We start from the raw sequence: 18,107 nt of genomic DNA on the forward strand, positions 1-18,107 counted from the left end.
CTAATTGAATTGACATTCTAATGAACAAACTACGTAAATGCAATTGTCCATGACGTTGAAAGATGATTAGGTTCATGATGAGGCTATTTGCAACATTACATAATATTAATAATGTTCTAGACCGACTACAGGCCTACCATAATTGATTATTATTCAAATAAACAGCAGAAAAAGGCTCAAGTGTTTACATTAATTACTGTGCCTTTATGCAGAGCAAGACAATGTTTTAATAAAAATAGATAATCAGTAATTTGGCATTTAACTGCATAAAAAGATGATGATTTATTTTCCAAATCAAATTCTTGTCACTCAGTTTGGGGGCCATGCTGAGAATTTTCTAGTTCCTTTATAGAAGGTACAACGTGGCTAACAGCGACATCTATTGGCTAAATGCTGCACATTTGCATGCCAATACAGCAGACTCATTCTTTAAATCAAATAAAAGTTTATTTATCAAATACATATAATTAATCCGTAGACAATGCAATCAAATGCTTAGGGTAACAACAACTGAACAATGCAGCAAACAACCATACACAATGCAGTACAATATAATACTAATAAAAGGTGGCAAGGTGTATAGCAGCAATGTTGGGCAATAGCAACAGTAGTAGCATAGAAGTGCAAATATGCAATGTCATTTGAGAATGAAAACCTGATGTACCTGTATAGTTCCTAACCATAAGCCTTGACCGCTGTATGGGTGTGGTGTGACCATGTCACAAGTCCTCAGTGATGTGGACACAGAGGAACTTGAAGCTGCCGACTGATCACATCAACAAGCGTTAAATGACGATTTAAATAAATATGTAACACAACACTAAAATTCCCATGTATTTCAGTAATAGTGTTTTACTGGCATGTGAGCTCAAGAAAAGTAAAGTGAATTAGTGCTGGGCCAGAACTAATGCCTGCACACCTGGTAGATCTCTAGGATACAAGTTGGAGTAATACGATTGTATTTACACCAGTTTGCACAGTATCAGTAAATAAATCTGACACAAAAGGACAGTCGATTAGATACTTTTTATTCTCTCCTTAGCGGGGAACACAGTATGAAGACACCATAAACAAAGAAACAAAGATCTGTAAACACGGTCTATATTTCACCATTTCAAGACCCCTGATTTCTGTATGGGACAAATCCTTTCTTCCATAAAGATTGCAGTTCATAATCGATTTAATTCAGTCAAACTCAATCGAGTTCATTGAGGAATCGCCACAGAAACAGGATCAAACAATAGACAAGACTACCAGATTATAGTCTGATTTACTTGAAGCCTGGTGGTGGTGGTATGAAGCCTGGTGGTGGTGGTGGTATGAAGCCTGGTGGTGGTGGTATGATTGAGTGGCTTTACTGTGGTGGTGGGCTGGCCGTGTTGGCACGCAGGATCCCCCGGAGGACTTTGTAACTGGCTAGGGGCTGGTTCTCTTTAGGGGGGTAGCACGGGCCCCGGTCTGTGACATAGGAGTAGGGGAAGCGGAGCACCCAGAGGCCATCGGAGGGCAGCACCAGCTCTGTCTGCTCCGGGTGGAACGCTGGGCAGGGAGGAGGGCCGTGCTGCACCTGAGGTAGAGATGGAAAAGGCTAAGTTCAGGCAGCTAATCTGGTCAAATGGACCCAGAATTGAGCTTGACAGCATGTTGTGACTATTCTCAGTTCAGCTATTATTGTACCACAACTTTTATGGCTAGAGTGATCAGCAGGATCATAATAATTCCTCCCATGTTGTCAAGAGTGGGAAACAAAAACCCTGTAAGGAAACATTCAAAGACATTTTAAATAAAGAGAGAATAGCTTACCTGTGGGTTTAGAGTGATCTCCAGGGGGGCATCGGGTACTACGATGAACAGCCGTGTCAGCTGGGCGTAGTGTGGCTTCAGCCCGCGGCCCTGGGCAGGGGACGGTATGTACAGGGGCATGTCGGCGTTCAGAGCCCTGGTAGCCGACTCCTTGGCCCCTCCGGGCCCCGACACCTTCACCACCTTCTCAGGCCCGGAGCTGAAGAAACGGCGCCCCCTACTGTCCTCGTACTCGAACCCCACAAAGGCACGGGCCACGTCGTCTCGCCTACGCCCCCCCCGGGCCAGTCCGCCCGCGCTCCCCCTCTTCCCCGCCAGGGCTTTGTTGGGGGCCGGCCAAGAAGACGGCCCCCCGTCCAGGGGGTCGGCCAATCCCACTTCCTCCTCAGAGCGGGAGCGGATCACTACGTCCCAGGGCAGGAGGAAGGAGGAGCCGGGGAGGAAGCCTGGCTGCTCCAGGCCCGTATGACAGTTGTAGAGCTTGGCCGGGCCCAGCTTCACCAGGGACCAGCTGGAGAACTTGGGCAGCAGACCCTTGGGGCAGCCTGAGTGGACCATGCCGGGGAGGTACTCTACAGTGGAGGGCTGGCGATCCACCAGGCTGGGTCTCTTCTCTTGGCCCTCAGTGGCACCATCCCCGAAGGGCCCCAGGCTGTCGGTGGACTGGCCCAGGCTGAGGGCAAGGCTGAGGCTGGTCCTGTCCCCTGGAGTGTGGGTGGTGGTGGGGTCCTTCAGTGTCTCCGTCTCCCCTGGTTCTGCCACCTCAGGAGGCCTTGGTGCTTCGTCGCAGGCTGGTGCTGGGTCCGGGGTGCTCGGCTGGAAGACGGGGAAGTTGATCCTCTCCAGTTTCGCGCAGCATTTCTCCTCCAGCATCTATGGGGGATATTTATTTATTTATATATATATATATATATATAGAGAGAGAGAGAGAGAGAGAGAGAGAGAGAGCGAAATAAATGTGTGTATATATGTGTGGTGGCCTGGGAAAACCCGTCGGATGTCGCTGGCGTTCATTTGTGGCAAAGAGCAAAAATTGTGTGTGTTTATTTCTCTCTCTTTATATATACACACACAATTATTGGCACCCCTGGTATTTTTTTAAAAAAAAGGGTTATAACATCCAACCTTTAACTGAAGTCATGAATGAAGTAAATGTATTCAGAGAAAAAAATTAATCTGTCATCAAGAAATAATTATTTCTAACAAAACCATGTGTGCCTCAGCCTTACCCTTGTGGCCTCAGTGGTCGATTGTTGATTTAAAGAATACTGACCTGATAATAGTCATAATTGGCAGCCTGGATGTCAAAGGGGTCCTCACGAGGGGCTTGTTTACGGCCACAGTTGCAGGAGCTTGTGGAGCGCCCCCTGCTGTTGTGATTGAGGATAGGCGGGTTGTGGTCCATCTCTGGCTTTTCACCTGCAAAGAGAACCACAACAACATTTTCAGGTTATCACATACTGTACATACACACACATTGAACCACTATAAGTCTCTCCTGCACTCAACAGTGTCAGCTGTGTTTTAAACTTAATGACACCAAAGCCAGTGGCAAAATAACTAGTTATGGCCATAATGAATAACTGATGCTAGCAGTAATTGCCATTTCACCTGTGGGGTAAGTGAGCCATCTTACCTGGTTGTGGCAGCAGGTGAAACTTGTGCACACAGTGCTGGTCTGTGAGGCTGCGCTCTTCACACAGCTGATGTCCGTTACTCCAGAACTTGTAACAGTCCTCATGGAGCTGCAAGGCGTACCTCTGGAAAGCTACGCCGCGCGCGTGCTGGCTGTAGACCCGAAGTGCTTGAGTCAGTTGGTTCTTGTGTACCGTGGTGGTGTAATTATGGGGAAGGTTAGACTGGTAGGCACTGTGTGCCAGGGGCAGGGCTTTCTGGCACCGGTTCTCAGAGAACTTTGCGTCCGCGTCCAGAAAACCCTCCATCACTTTCAGTTGACTCTGCACTTTGACGGCCAACTCTGCCGTCTCTTCCTCCGTGTTGGTGATCATGACCTGGTACAGCTTGGAAGCCACGTGTGCCCATTTAGAGTAGGTAGGCAGCTCGAAATGGGAAGGCTGCGGATTGCGACCCACACTGTCGTCGAAGCCCTTCTTGGTCAACACCAGCTCGACGTGCTGCCATAAAAACTCCTTCAGAGTGCAGTCCACCAGTTGCCCACCTGAGGTCAGACTGCTGCTCTCTACTGTAAAGGAGGGGGGTCTTGCTGCACGGCGCATCTGTGTATAGTGCCTTGGTCCAGACAGTGAAGTGTTTGTGTCGTTTTCCCACAGGGTGCAGTTGGAACGTAGTTGTCCGAGCAGGGCAGCCACCGGGTCCTCCTCTGGCCCGGGCACGACATACACAAACGCCTGGTTGGCGGGCACAGTGAACAAGCAATTGCTGCTTTGGTTGGTGAGGACTCTGCTCTTCCGAAAGATGCGATAGATCTGGTCCTCCAGGGCGTGTTGAAGGCGTCGTCGTGGAGAATGCTTTTTGGGCTTGTCATGGTGGTTACCTCCTCCTGACGTGTCTGTGGCGTTTCCACTGGAACCAGAACCACTGACTCTCAGAGCTCCGTTCATCTGGAACACGAAGAGCAGGCGGGGGGGGCAGGGCCGGCAGTTCACCTTCCATTCCTTGGAGATGGTGGAGTCTTTGACGGCAGCGCGCAGGAGTGGCAGAGCTTTCTGGCGGAGCGCGTCCAGCGCACGGAACAACCTGCAGGGTATATACAGGAATCTTGAGGTTAATTTCAATACCTTTCTAAGACTTTTTAAAGACCTTGTCAATATTTTTCCAGACCTCACCGCCACTTCGAGCTGTAACCGTTTACATCAGTGACACCTTTAACTTAACTTGTTCATCTTTGTTTTTTAAGACAACTAATAAATTCACGAACTTTTACTAAACGTTTTTAGGACTCAAACTCTTTGGACAGTCTAATTCAGAAAAAGACCTACAAAAAAATTCAAGACCTCATAAAATCGTGAGAAGACTTTTTAATACTTATTAAGGGTCTTGATTTCCCCAAAAATTTATTTATCAACTTTTAATACTTTTCAAGACACCTGAATAGGAGACCCTGACCTGTCATAGGTGACGTCGAAGGAGGACGTGGGGTGCACCAGGAGCAGGACATGGCACAGGGAGAAGAGGTACAGCAGCTGCATGCAGTGTTGCTTATCCGCCCCCTTCCAGAACTCGTGCGCGTCGGAGTGACCGATCCCCGCGCTCAGGGACTCACACGCACGGAGGAGCTGCCGGTTGTCACAGATGGAGGTGAGCACCAGGTACAACACGCGGGTCTCCTGGCTGTAGTACGCCTGGATCAGACTTCCACCGCTCTGGATGTCTGTCTCTGTCTCGTCTAGACCCCCTTATATTTATGAAAAAAATATAATTATACATTTATAATTATGAATTATGAATTATTACAATTATAATTGTATAATTAATAATATAATTGTATAATTAATTCATTATAATAATAATAATTAATTAATAATACTTTTATTAAATAATTCCTGGTTATATTATTTATTATACAATTATAATTATTATATAATTATGTTCTACTAATGAACATACTAGTGAACATACTAATGAAATGTTAGAATAGGTATAGCATAGCATAGAGTACAGCAATAGGTTAAAATAGGTATAGCATAGAGTACAGCACAGTGTTTTATTTGTACAGTATAGCATAGTGGATAGTGTACATAGCCTTTATTTGTGTAAACCAGCTCCTTTCCCTTCTTGTTTTTTTGTTTTGTTTTTTCTTTCCTAGCACCAGGGGAGCCACTGTCGTATATTCTTAACCTGTTGGCTACTAAAATGAAGAACAGTTATTGAGCAGTTTAAGACCATTTATTCAAAATGCAAAAGTACACAGACATCAAAGATGGACGCTGGTCTGGCAAAGAGAGACACAGAGAGAGAGAGAGAGAGAGAGAGGGGGAGGGGGACAGCGAGAGAGAGAGAGAGGGAGCTGCTTGGTCAAGAGGTGAGAGAGAAAAGAGGCAGGGCCAGAGCCCACATCCTTACTTATAAACTTGGTCAAGATGCAGTCACAGCCAGTGGTCCTATCAGGTCAGGGGGAGGGGCCAGGAGGTAAATACCTTGCCCCACAGTCAGGAGCAAACATATAGGCCCATTATTAAATACAAATAAACTACAGATTCCCCCCTCGGAATACCCAGAGGGTGTTCCGAAACTAAATGACCACAAAACAAAAACAAAAACACAAAACCCCACCGACTGTAACTAAGAAACCAAAGAGAAAAAAAAAAATAAAAAATTCAAAAAATAAACAACATGTTCCAATAAACAACAGAAAAACTACATCAACACACAACACAAGAAACATAATAACACAGACCAACCCAGCACCAGTACCAGCAACCAAAGATATCATATAAACCAAATACAAAACAATCAACAATAAAAAAAATCCTAAAAATAACAATACAAATTAATCTAAACACAGTACATCATACATATTTCAACACAAAAACTTCCAACGACCGATGTTTTCTTTGTCCTTGAAGCGTCAGGGTCAGAGGTTGCTAGCACTTGAACCCAGTTGGAGAACAGCCTTTACCGCTGTCTCAGATTGATAACACTTTCATAGTCAGCAGCTTCCATTTTCGTTGCGCTAGGAACAGAACCTCTTTCCTATCTTTGCATAACCACTACATCACTTCTCAACTGACATCAATCACATACGATATAGAAATAAACAAACAATACACAAATAATGACATTCAGTTATCATAACACATAATTCTCCAACAGTAAGCATAGAACAAAGGGAATGCATTAATGCATAGATCTTCACCTCAGGTGAGGACTAGTCTTCTGAAAAGTTCATTAACGTGGACTGAGTGACTGATTTTCCAAAAACAGTCAATGAGGCCCTGCCTCCTAAGAAAGTCAAAAATCATGTCTGCTATAATAGGTGCTCCTGTCTTAGCAAAATAAGTTTCCCATGCCCCTAAGACCGTTTCCAGCCATGCTATCATCTGCTGTCCATTCCCGTCGTTCCCTTTGATCTGCTGCTTCACTACCCTATTCATAGTCTTTAATCTTTTCCTAACTGGTCGTCGTCCGTCAGTGTCATTGAGGTTAAGGCAGCCGCCTGGTCCCCTCCCACGCTGATCAAGGTCTGGGGAGTCGCCCTCAGCATCATCTGAAGCATGGTGCAGGCACTCGCCAGCATCCCCAGTAGCACAGGTGTCCAGGCTTTGGACACCCCCAGGCTGGACCTCCAGACTGTCAACACTCTCTGCTTCGTTGGTTTCTGGTTCATTGGCATCTGGACAGCTTTCCGCTGTCCCCTCGGTTTCAGGCACTGCCGGTAATGTCACTGGCTGTAACACTGGCATTGCCACTGGCTCTGGCAACACCACAGCATCTCCTCGTAGCTCCTCCTTCTCAGGTTCTCTGGGGACCTCGGCACCTGTTGGCACAACATCCTGCCTACTCTGTACATCCACCCCCCTGTCCACCACCCGTGGCCCTATTGGGGTAGGGATATGCCCAGACACCACTGGTGTACCCACTCTGATGTTGTTTCTCCAACAGACCCCACATTGACCTAAAGCATGGTCAATCTGTTCCATCAAATATGGACTCCAAAACCCATATTTCTTGGTGATCTTGCGTCTTACCTCCCCCCTAGCCACATGTGCTAATCCATGAGCTTCCTGTATTAACATGCCTAATAAATCTGAGGGTGCTACAACCAACCCCTCATGATTCCTCCATAGACCTGTGTCATCCTGACTTGCCCCCCTTGCTAGCCAAACGCTCTTGTCTAACGTAGTTACTCTACTCTGTAACATCAATAAATCCTCAAGTGTGACCATGCCCTGTAACTGTTTTTCATGTGTGACCAGAAGACCTTTACCTGCCTTGTCTGCTCCTGTAATAGCTTTGGCTGCATCCTCTGCAGCCCTGTTACCTTGTGTGACATGTGATGAGTCAGACCTGTGTGTGGCACACTTCACTATGGCTAATTCCTTTGGCTTCATCATGGCTTGTAACAGCTTCATGATCTGTGCGTGATGCTGTATAGGCGTACCATCAGTTCTCTTAAAACCCCGCCCCCTCCATACAGCTCCATTAAAATGACAAACATTATGTGCATAGGCAGAGTCGGTGTACACTGTCACTCTCCGTCCGGTTCCCAAGTTGCATGCTTCCGTGAGGGCAATCAATTCAGCCAACTGAGCCGAGCAAGGCTGAGGAACTGCCTCAGCCTGTTCTACAATAAACTTTGAATTCTGTGCTTTAACTAAGGAATACCCAGCGCACAACGTTTCTCCTACCCCGTAACAAGACCCATCAACCCAATATTCTATATCAGCTCCCTTTAAAGGCAAAGCTTGTAGGTCTGTTCTATGCTTAATCACTCTGGCTGTCGATGGAATCTGAACACCGGATGGCACCGTCACCTGACAGCCGTTAGGTGTGCATTTTACTGTACAGTTCAATTGGCATAGAGCATCTCTCCCTAGCAGCCCTGTTGGCGTGTGTTCTGACACAAGTGTTGACAGAGTTGCTCTCTGTCCCTTGTACTCTAAGTCTACAAGCTCAGTTGTAGGAATCAGCTGTTTAATTCCCTCAAATCCGATTGTCTTCACATATTCTCTAGACATAGGGAGGTGCGTGGCGCCTTCAGGCTTCTGTGTCACCACCAGCTGGCACCTCCCACTCGGATCTTCCGGGCACCCCTATAGGCCAGCTGCTGGGCCTCCGTAAGGGTTCATCACTCCTGGAGCAGGTGTAGTAGGGGGCCAATATCCTCCTCCTTGGCTCCCCCCTGCGCCCCCCTGGGGCCTGTTGCAGCAGGCACAGGCTAGATGTCCATTCTGGTCGCATTGGCATGGTTCTAGCATCTCCTTCCCTGCTGCTGTCCATCCCCCTGGTGGTGGTCCTTGGCCAGGCTGTGTGTACATCTGGTATGGAACCGCTTGCACCCCTGGTGGCCCTTGTGGGTATGGATACCCCCCTTGTGGCCCCTGTGGGTAGGACTGGTAAGTAGCAGGATACCCCCCTTGTGGCCCCTGTGAGTAGGACTGGTAAGTAGCAGTCTGCACTCCAGGTGGCTGTTGCTGTGGGGCTAAAGCCTGCACTCCCTCTATGTTCCTCTCGCTTTCAGTCAATTGCAAATGAGTCAATATTCTGAGGGATTCTTCGTCTCGTGCCTTCTGTATCTGAATGTTCTTTCGATATAACTCAACTTGATGAGCTACGTGGTCTATATAAACAGCTTTGTTCATGTGTCGTAGCCCCACCACTTCTGCTAGCTTATCCTTAACTGGGGTAGGAAGCCCTTCTTGTATTTTTTCCCTGATTATGGATTTTTCTAAGGGGTTATCTTCAGCGTCTTTCCCTGTCACACTTCTCCATTGAGAGTGCACACGGGCAATATAACCCCTGGGATTCTCATCCCCCCCCAGTGGCTTCACAATGATATTGTCTGGGTGAATGTGAGTAGGGTAGGTCTCTCTGATTGCTTTCCACAGCCTGCCTCTGTTTGCTGCGAAGAGCTCTGGATCATAAACTGATGTATTGATATATCTATGAAGTCCTGCCTTCATCAATATTTCCTGCATTGTATCCAATCCTGCAATAAAAGCTAAGAGTCTTTTCAGGTCTCCCATCGCGGCCTGCGTTCCTGTCAGTATCACGTCGACCTCTCGCGTCCACGAATGTCCTCCCTCTTGAAGAACTGGGAGTTTCTCGATCACTTCAGACAAATCTGTATGATGCCACGGATGATATTCCATCTTGTTACCCCGAATCAGCACTGGACAGTTCTTTAATGTATTTGATGACATTCGGTGACAATCTCCCTCTTTCTCCGGGCGTCTTCTCCCACCTTTCCTTTCGGCTGTGGCTATCATCTTCCTGACCTGCGCGTTGTAGCCTCCATCTGCATTGTCGTCATCACTTGAGTCTGCACTGCCATCTTCGCTGTCATCTTCCTCGTCACTCCTGTCGTCCCCTTTTCCCCTTGGCTCCTTCTTCTTCTTCTGGGAATGATCCTCCAGTGCCTTAGCATATGGAGGGGGACTGGGGGCAGGACACAGGTCTGGGGATGAAATGTTCAGTTTCTGTTCCAGTGTTCTGGCCAATTCTTTTTTCTTTTCCGGTTCCATCTGAGCTATTTTCTGTCCCTCTACCTTAAATAGATCTAAAATAGCTAACTCTAACTTGCGTTTCTCTGATCTAATCTTTCCTCTTTGATGTGCTTTGTGCCCATTGATAAGTATCTCCAATGTTGCAATTAATTGTAAATTAAGGCTGCCCTCTTTCGGCCACGGCTGTTCAATGTATGCCCAACGGCTATTCCATTTCGTAGACATTTTGCTAATTTCCCTAACAAGAGGATTCATTTTTTCCACTACAGCCATAGGGGATAACGTAGCCAACATTCCACGATGTTCACTAATATCTTTTAACAGCTTCGTGGAATTCGACCCCATTCTACTTGCTCAATATGCTGACAATATTTTATATTAGATAAGGTGTACGCTCCTTACAACCCACCTTCCTATTGTCTTGTTTGCTAAACAAATGCTAGTCCAATATAACTGTATTAACCGTCCACACAAAACCACTACAACCCAGAACAACAGATTTGCCTCTTGTGTATGTCAGTGCAGTATTAACTTAAATCTAATCACTTTGTAAGTACTTTATACTTAAATGTGTTTCCTAATTGTTTATGAATATGTGTCACTTGATTACTCATTCAATACTAATTACAGTTCTGGTCAACACAATTATTAAATCACAAAAGCTGGTCACACCTAAGCATTCACCGATCCACAAAAACCCTTTTACTGCTCACCTATCAAATATGTACTATTCTGCTATTCCTTAATCAAACACTGTGGAAATGACCTAACTAAAATAAAATATGTAAATTACAAATATTAATTACAACCTGTAAATAAATCAACTGTTAAATGAAAGGAATGAATGATTAGTTATTAATTACAACCTGTTAAAGAAATCGACTTGTTAAGTGAAAGGAATGAATGATTAGTTAGAATTATTCATTGACACTTCATTGATGTAAACCTGCGAAGTCATTCAGCTATTATCGAAAAAAGAAATGATTATTATTAGATTATCACAAAACAATTGATCAAAGTTCTGTGAAACAGAAAATGAAATGATCTGAATAATTAATTCAATCAATTAGTAATTAATTAAATTAATATAAGTAATGTAATACATTACAATCATTTATAACCATCTATTTATTAATGTATCGGACTGTTTCATAGACCTCAGCTGTATCTCCCTGAGGATTTAGTGTTTTAAAATGTCTTGTCGTATTTCGTCCAGCAGGCGGCGCCAAACAACCGATTTGCGTATCGATTGCGCATGCGCCAGCGCCTCCGTGTAAAAATGGAGTAGGGGAAGGAGGGGCTAGTCTTTGTCCTTCTGGGGGAAAAACCCGCTGTGGACTCCCAGATCAATCTTTACAACATAACATTGCTTTTCCACAATAATGCCATCTTCCACGACACAACAACTTCACGACTATCTTTTAATCCAGTTAAACTATTATTTATCTTTTACTTTTAACAAACAATGCTTAAACTTTAAACTACTTTAAAATACCCCAATGATCAATTCACTATCTTTCTATCTCTAAATTACTACACAACCTATGTGAAATGATCTGTAAGAAATAAGGAATGTAATTAATCAGTCAGGTTCCTTTCTAAAGGAATGCTTTCTAAAGGAGTGTTTGTTTGCAGAGGCAAGAAGAGGGGGGCTACAACCCGTTTCCCTTGAAAAATCACCGCGTGTTTGTAGCCTGATGTGTGAAAAGGCCAGAGGGCAGAAAGCAGGGGGGTCAATTTAACAACCCTTTGTCTAACCTCTGGGGAAAACCGCGCCCTCTGTGCGTGTCTTTTCTCCGGACAAAGGGCAATGGCGTCTATGAATGGATTCTATGACCCAGTTCTGAAGAATTGATTTCTTAATCTACTTCAAATAATGCTCTTATTTACAAAACAGACTCCATAATCCAGTTACACTTTATCAAATTTCAATTTTACACACATCAGACTCTTTTCTGATCTAATATACTTACAATCAATAATATATACCAGTCCACTTCAAAATGCCTTTATCAGTTTGTTGCTGGCAGTCTACACTTTTTCATATAGACACTATTAGAGTCCGTCTTCCTCTAATACCGAATTTTACACACATACACGATATTCCATAACACCATGCAAATCAAATCCCTCATTTACAAATACCTTACAAATCAAATCGTATATTTTCAAATACGGGCTTCTTAACCCGGCTCTCACCCCCAGTTTAAAGACTATGAAAGATGTGTTTCCTTTTCTCCAACAAGTTACTTTCCTTTAAACCTTAAAGTTGAAGGTTGTTTTTAGTCTCAAAGAAAACGCTTGAAAACCCAGCTGTTGCACACGCGCCCCTAGCGGTTTAAACAGAAAATAGCGCTATTTTACTTACCGTCTTCAGAGCCGTGGATTCAGCTTAAGTTTTCAAACGTAGATTCCTTTTTATAGACCTCCTGGCTGGCTCGCCATCTGTCGTATATTCTTAACCTGTTGGCTACTAAAATGAAGAACAGTTATTGAGCAGTTTAAGACCATTTATTCAAAATGCAAAAGTACACAGACATCAAAGATGGACGCTGGTCTGGCAAAGAGAGACACAGAGAGAGAGAGAGAGAGAGAGAGGGGGAGGGGGACAGCGAGAGAGAGAGAGAGGGAGCTGCTTGGTCAAGAGGTGAGAGAGAAAAGAGGCAGGGCCAGAGCCCACATCCTTACTTATAAACTTGGTCAAGATGCAGTCACAGCCAGTGGTCCTATCAGGTCAGGGGGAGGGGCCAGGAGGTAAATACCTTGCCCCACAGTCAGGAGCAAACATATAGGCCCATTATTAAATACAAATAAACTACACCACCCCTCCCAAATTTCGTTGTTTGGTACCTGTACTATATCAATGACAATAAAGATAAAGACCAAAGACCAATTATTATGAAATATATATTCTCACCGCAGAGAGGGAAGAGGTGCTTGTCCGCCAGCGTGTTGATCAGGAGCTCTTTGGGCGACCCGGGCGCTTTTACCGAATATCCCCAGAACACAGAGACCTTCGTCTTTGTACAGGGCGTCTTCGATCACCTCCGATTGAAGGAGCGATCCGACACTTACGATGGGCAAGGCCATGTTGTTAACACCCTGATAAAAAAACACGGGGGGAAAAACGGCGCACAAGATCAACTTCCGGGACGGCGAGTGAAATGTTGAGAAGGGTCCAGCTGCGGATATCAAATCCATCACCCGGAAATGTGATGTACCATACGTCATCATACCGCGCCTGCATATTTGCATAGACTACGTAATCGCCTTACTACGGTGGAAACTACGGTGGAAACCATGAATCGCCTTACTACGGTGAAACTACGGAAAAAACTCATATGTAGAGTACAGTCCTATCAATTGTTCGAAAAGGAGTAGGAAGAAGCCTGTCCTACCCCTGTTTATACTTAACAATTATGCTTACATTATATAATCCAATTAATTAATACATATATTTCAGTATCATCCGTTCTAATACTTTTTCATTAAAAATAATTTAAACCTTTTTTTAAATAGAGCAATAGAGCAATATTTCTGCTTTCCTTCATATTTTCTTCATATTTTTGACATTAGGAACAAGTTATTAGTGTGATCACGATATCCGACCTCATGTACAATCCTCATAGCTTTTTTCTGTAGTGTAATCAATGGGTTTAAAGTGCTTTTATATTCATTTCCCCATATCTCCACACAGTAACTCAAATAGGGTAAGACAAGACAACAATATAGAGTATACAACATCCTCTGTTCCAGATGTTTTGCCCTGCACAATACTGCAATACTCCTTGATACTTTGGATCTAACGTATCTTATATGAGATTTCCAACAGAATTTACTGGGCTTAAAGTGCAGACTCTCAGCTTTAGGTTAAGGGTATTCACATCCAAATTGAAGGAAGGGTTTATGAATTATAGCTCTTATATATAATAACCAAAAGTAATTAGACAATTGACTCAAAAGCTGTTTCATGGGCCAGTGTGGGCTATTTATTCCTTCATTATTTCTTTATCAATTAAGCAGGTAAAAGGTCTGAGTTGATTCCAAGTGTGGCATTTGCATTTGGAGGCTGTATACGCACAACATGCAGTCAACAGAGCTCTCAATGCAACTGAAACAGGCCATCCTTAGGCTGTAAAAACAAAACAAAAATCCATCAGAGAGATAGTGGGAACATTAATACTGGCCAAATTAACTGTTTGGTACATTCTGAGAAAAAAAGAATGCACTGGTGAGCTCGGCACCACAAAAAGGTCTGGACGTCCATGGAAGACAAGAGTGGTGGATGATCACAGGATCCTTTACATGGTAAAGAAAAACCCCTTCACAACATCCAGCCAAGTGAAGAACAGTCTCCAGGAGGTAGGCATATCATTATCCATGTGTACCATAAAAGAAAGACTTCACTCAAGCAAATACAGAGGGTTCACCACAAGGTGCAAGCCATTCATAAGCCTCAAGAATAGAAAGGCCAGATTAGACTTTGACAAAAAACATCTAAAAAAGCCAGCCCTGTTCTGGAACAGCATTCTTTGGACCGATGGAACTAAGATCAACCTGTACCAGAATGATGGGAAGAAAAAAGTATGGCTTGGAACGGCTCATGATCCGACGCATACCACATCACCTGTAAAACACGGTGGAGGCAGTGTGATGACATGGACATGCATGGCTTCCAATGGCACTGGGTCACTAGTGTTTATTGATGATGTGAAGACAGAAGCAGACAGATGAATTCTGAAGTGTTTAGGGATATTCTGTCTGCTCAGATTCAGACAAATTCAGCAAAGTTGATTGGATGGTGCTTCACAATACAGATGGACAATGACCCAAAATATAGTGTGTAAGCAACCCAGGAGTTTTTTAAGGCAAAGAAGTGGAATATTCTGCAATGGCCAGAGTCAATCACCTGATCTCAACCCAATCAAGCATGCATTTCACTTGCTGAAGACAAAACTAAAGGCAGAAAGACCCACGAACAAACAACAACTGAAGACTGCTGCAGTAAAGGCCTGACAAAGCATCACAAAGGAGGAAACCCAGCATTTGGTGATGTCCATGTGTTCCAGACTTCCTGCAAAGGATTCTCGACAAAGTATTAAAAATGAACATTTTACTTACTGTATGATTGTTAATCTGTCCAATTTCTTTTGAGCTCCTGAAAATAGGGGACTGTGTATAAAAATGGTTGCAATTCCTAAATGTTTCATACAATATTTTTGTACAACCCCTTGAATTAAAGCTGAAAGTCTGCACTTCAATTACATCTTGATTGTTTCATTTCAAATCCTTTGTGGTGGCATAGAGCCCAAATTATGGAAATTGTGTCACTGTCCAAATACTTCCAGACCTAACTGTATATAAATAAAAGAATGTCAATGACCCCAGGTGTGGGACTTTATTAGGTCAAACAGGTTTGAGGGGTCAGGCAAAGGACTTGGTGGAGTCAGGCAAGGGTCAGGCGATCATCGTTGTAATCCATGGAGCAGGGCAGGAACCGTGGTGCAAGGTGCTGGGCTGGAGGTGTCCATGGTGCTGAGTGCCCACTGATGAGCTAAATAAAACATTATATTTCTGATGAGTCAACAGCACTAGGGCTCCTTCACAAAACCCTTACTGGAATCTTCATACACTCTGTGAATTAGTCTTTACTTTCTGATGAGTCAACAGCACTAACCCCATCCAGTGCGACATGTAGATAGCATATATTTAGAATATGTAAAATGCAAACACCAGAAATGCAAGAAAGTTTGAGGTATACCAAATGGAATTAATAACAAGTGTTACGACCCTTCTGTCTAGAGTAAAATAAGGGCCTAACAGGGTAGAGTGCACAATGTACAGGTGTGTTGCAACACAAATGCCCAAAAAAGTGTACAAGGGATCAAATCAATTCAAGTTTTATTTGTATAGCGCATTTCTTACAAGATGCGACTCAATGCGCTTCACGTAATGACAGATGTTCAGTGTCCAGTGTAGTGTTCAGTGTTGTGTCCAGTGTCCAGTGTAGTGTTCAGTGTAGTGTTCAGTGTTGTGTCCAGTGTCCAGTGTAGTGTTCAGTGTTGTGTCCAGTGTCCAGTAGTGTTCAGTGTTGTGTCCAGTGTCCAGTGTAGTGTTCAGTGTTGTGTCCAGTGTCCAGTGTAGTGTAGTGTTCAGTGTTGTGTCCAGTGTCCAGTGTAGTGTTCAGTGTTGTGTCCAGTGTCCAGTGTAGTGTTCAGTGTTGTGTCCAGTGTCCAGTGTAGTGTAGTGTTCAGTGTTGTGTCCAGTGTCCAGTGTAGTGTTCAGTGTTGTGTCCAGTGTCCAGTGTAGTGTAGTGTTCAGTGTTGTGTCCAGTGTAGTGTAGTGTTCAGTGTTGTGTCCAGTGTCCAGTGTAGTGTTCAGTGTTGTGTCCAGTGTCCAGTGTAGTGTAGTGTTCAGTGTTGTGTCCAGTGTCCAGTGTAGTGTTCAGTGTTGTGTCCAGTGTCCAGTAGTGTTCAGTGTTGTGTCCAGTGTCCAGTGTAGTGTTCAGTGTTGTGTCCAGTGTAGTGTAGTGTTCAGTCTTGTGTCCAGTGTCCAGTGTAGTGTTCAGTGTTGTGTCCAGTGTCCAGTAGTGTTCAGTGTTGTGTCCAGTGTAGTGTTCAGTGTTGTGTCCAGTGTCCAGTGTAGTGTAGTGTTCAGTGTTGTGTCCAGTGTCCAGTGTAGTGTTCAGTGTTGTGTCCAGTGTAGTGTAGTGTTCAGTGTTGTGTCCAGTGTAGTGTAGTGTTCAGTGTTGTGTCCAGTGTCCAGTGTAGTGTAGTGTTCAGTGTTGTGTCCAGTGTCCAGTGTAGTGTAGTGTTCAGTGTTGTGTCCAGTGTCCAGTGTAGTGTTCAGTGTTGTGTCCAGTGTCCAGTGTAGTGTAGTGTTCAGTGTTGTGTCCAACCCCCAGTGGTCAGACACGGACAGCTCCGTTGGTGGCCAGTCGTCCCTCTGCTCGGGACCACAGCTTGGCGCCTGCAAAAAGTCAGCTCTCAAAAACAAGAAAACAAGCAATAAAAATAGGGGGATAAGTAATCGGTAGACATCTGAGAATGTAGCTATTGTGAACTTTTAAATTACATTAAGTGGTTGAAGACAACGCTGCGTTTTTTAGCCCTGCCAGCTGTAGATCTTATATGCATAACTGCATTTTGTTGTTGGTACTTGTACTCAGCAATGACAATAAAGTTGAATCTAATCTAATATCTCTCTAATATCTCTGATAACGCTAAACCACATAGGATTACCCAATTAGCCAAGCCAGATGAACAAAACTACGTGCGAAACAGCCGCGTAACACATGCAACAACCTAAATAATAAATACACATCTGAAAACTATAACATGTTCATTAATAATATTTCGAAATTCTCACCTGAGCTGCATTTGCCATTGTATTTGTAATTCTTCTTCTTCTTCTTCTTCTTCTTCTTCTTATCAATTGCGTGTTCAAATTATTGTTCGTTAAATGTCCTATACAATGTCGCTGTGTTTTTAAAATCCATTTAAGATCCTTCAGAATCTCGCGGTTTCTCGCGGTTGCTTACCGACGCACTTACGATGACGCGCTCCAACCAAATGGTACATCACATTTCCGGGTGATGGATTTGATATCCGCAGCTGGATATACTTGGGTTTTCCCGTATACACCTCTCTGCTGAAACCGGAGTTTCTACAAAAGTTCACCCTGGCCGGAGTTCTCAAGAAAGCACGGTTTCAGTAACCGCGAACGCCGGGTGCGTGTGGATGGAAGGCAAAACCGGGTAGAAAAACGCCCGGTTTAAAAAAAAAAAAAAACGGAGTAGTGTGTACAGGGCCTCAGGCTAGGTAGCTAAGGGGTATTCCATCAACGTCGCTAAAGGAAAATCCTGGCTTATTTTTGATAACTCTCGCGAGACTTGTCAGAATATGCCTGGATATTTTAGGAACTCTCGCGAGACTTGTCAGACTAAACCTGGATTTTCTTTTAGCGATGTTGATGGAATACCTCCCAGTTACCCAGCGCTGCCTCGATCCAGCTAGTTACCTACAATGTCTTCCTCGTCATCATCATCAAACAGTAGCCTGACATCAATGAGTTTGGCAGCTAGTTAGAATAAAATCTGCGGCCACAATGACTATTTGTTACCCACCCAATGTCAGCGAACATATGTTTGTTTTAGGG

At 44.2% G+C, this 18,107-nt stretch overlaps 1 pseudogene across 1 annotated transcript; it reads right to left on the reverse strand.

Moving 5' to 3' along the window:
* Nucleotides 1-1,354: 1,354 nt before the first annotated feature.
* LOC308164634 (nonsense-mediated mRNA decay factor SMG8-like) lies at nt 1,355-13,040 on the reverse strand (annotated as a pseudogene). The gene is made up of 6 exons: nt 12,868-13,040; nt 4,891-5,170; nt 3,440-4,521; nt 3,077-3,222; nt 1,804-2,676; nt 1,355-1,567 (listed from the first exon to the last, which is right to left on the reverse strand). The product of its transcript is annotated as a nonsense-mediated mRNA decay factor SMG8-like (transcript).
* Nucleotides 13,041-18,107: the final 5,067 nt, after the last annotated feature.

Source organism: Nansenia antarctica, assembly GCF_963989245.1.
Source record: "Nansenia antarctica genome assembly, chromosome: 8".
NCBI classification, from domain to species: Eukaryota; Metazoa; Chordata; class Actinopteri; order Argentiniformes; family Microstomatidae; genus Nansenia; species Nansenia antarctica.